General features: G+C 41.4%; 1 long non-coding RNA gene across 2 annotated transcripts; it reads left to right on the top strand.

Annotated features, from left to right (window-relative positions):
* The first annotated feature begins 572 nt into the window (after positions 1–572).
* LOC124650450 lies at positions 573–1,667 on the top strand. 2 transcript variants are annotated; one of them, XR_006987004.1, is made up of 2 exons: positions 573–874; positions 1,402–1,667. It is a non-coding gene; the product is annotated as an uncharacterized LOC124650450 (long non-coding RNA). The 2 variants fall into 2 exon arrangements; XR_006987005.1 differs by having other exon boundaries at positions 573–976.
* The last annotated feature ends 367 nt before the right edge of the window (positions 1,668–2,034 follow it).

The following is a 2,034-nucleotide window of genomic DNA, read 5'->3' as shown; positions in this document are numbered from 1 at the left end:
CACATGCTCGATATGTGCTCAATGGTGTGGTTTATTGCTAAAGATAGGAGGATTTAAGCTGCTGCAAGTTAGTGATATCTCAGCTAATTGTCATTCTGTTTACTTTTCATACTAATCTCTGTACGTTACATGGAAAAATATTTTGAGCTAGCAGAGGATTTTTTTTGTGCTTGCCGATTGTGCAGCTGTGCGTGTTTCTGTTGATTTACATAGCCTTGTGGCTGGGCTGGTTGTGCAAATTCGAGTTTTGTACCATTTTGGGCATCATACAGGTTTAGTTGGATTCCAACATGAAAACTAAACCTGAAAGGTTGTCTTGTTATAATCTGGAGTTTAGTTTTAATTTTCAGGGGTCAATGCCTGCTTACTTGTTGTATTGGGTTCGGTTTACTTCTGCACTTCATTTCACACATGTGCTTCGGTTCAGTTATGCACACAGTTTTCCTATTCTGAATATGAATACGGTTCTTCTCTCTTTGTAATAATGAAAATAACCACAGATGGCTTGGCTAGAACCTGATTCCCTTTTGTCTTTCCTATATAGCCTGGGGGTAAATGAGCCCTAAATCCTTGCTATGTGTAAGATGCTTGCGTACCATGTTGGTGAGATCAATTTAATTTAATTTCGCAAAGCACCTAATGGATAATTTGTTATGTCGTGATGGATCATTGTATGTGTTGTGCATACTGATCATTGTGCATTCCGTTGATCTGGTTACTGTTTTATGCCAGTTTTTGATCTATCCATATTTGTTAAATCTTCACTAAAGCTGAACATCATGTTTCTTTTGAAGAGGATGACTAGATGACACAACCAGGGGAAGCTAGTTGGAGGGGATGCGGCTCACCACGATGACGATCATGGCGTAGCAGGGTGAGCTCTCCTCCTCTGGTTTGCAAGTCCCCGCCCTCTCCTGGGCGTGTTGGCCTCACTGCTCCACCGACCACAAGCTCCTCCTCTTCCTCTCCAAAAAAGGTAGCAGTTTTCTTTCTATTTCCTCCTCTTAAGCCTTGATTAAGTAATGTATACGCCAACAGGTCCTCCCCTACGGCGACATCAGCAGCTAGTAAACTAATCGGATGGATTTTGGTTCTCTAGATGTAGGCATGTGTTGTTCTATGATGTGTCTAGTAATGTATACGCCAACAGGTCCTCCCCTATGGCGACATCAATAGCTAGTGAACTCATTGAACTGTCCAGTATTTATTCTGTGAACTATGATATGATGTCCATGTACTTTGGCTTGACATTCATTGTGCACTCTCACTGTTTTGTTTCTCGAATTGTGATTGGGATGTGCGTCGGTTAATTAGCTGCAGCAAATGCTTTCGTTTCTTAAATAAATCTACTGATCTAGAGCTGACCAACACCATGTGTTTGTTCTTGTTGTTGAAGGATAGCCAGGAAGAGGACATCCAGGTTAGCAGAGAAGCTGGCACACATGTAGCAGCAGGAGCCTGCTGCATCATTTTCACCTCTTGGAAGCTGGAAGAAGAAAACCCATCTGTATGCATGATGCAGCCTTGGTTGCGCCTGCCGGCTGATATATCAGATCCGGCGGAATTTTTGTAATTCATGTTGTGTTGTTATTGGTTAACCATCAGTGTTTGTCCCAGAACTGAAAATTGTTTGATGCCGTCCATGGATCTGCTGGATTTGCCTTTGACGTGTTGGTTATGCTGATCTAGTAGTCTTAAAATGCTTAGATATGCAAATTTGTTTCTCACTTTTTGTTATGTGCTGTGGATGTCCTCGAAACAGGGGAGGTCTGGCCAATTTTTTCTGATGCTTGGCTTGACTGTCTTGTCTACCTTTTGTATTTTCTTATCAGAGAAAATTCTCAGTTTTTCCAAGAGAAACTTATCCTGGTCAACCTTAATTGGCAAAGTGATCTAAGCTTGCTTTATTTTTTTTGATCTAGCGAGAATCATCTCGTGATGTACATTGTCATGCCAAGCATTTTTACATGTTGAATGAAAATCGTGATGTACATTGTCATGCCAAGCATTTTTTACTTGGTCGCGCCTGCCAGC

The sequence above is a fragment of the Lolium rigidum genome, chromosome 4, assembly GCF_022539505.1.
Source record: "Lolium rigidum isolate FL_2022 chromosome 4, APGP_CSIRO_Lrig_0.1, whole genome shotgun sequence".
Classification (NCBI taxonomy): domain Eukaryota; kingdom Viridiplantae; phylum Streptophyta; class Magnoliopsida; order Poales; family Poaceae; genus Lolium; species Lolium rigidum.
Note: the sequence above shows the minus strand (reverse complement) of the source record. Positions and strands in the feature narration are given on the sequence as shown.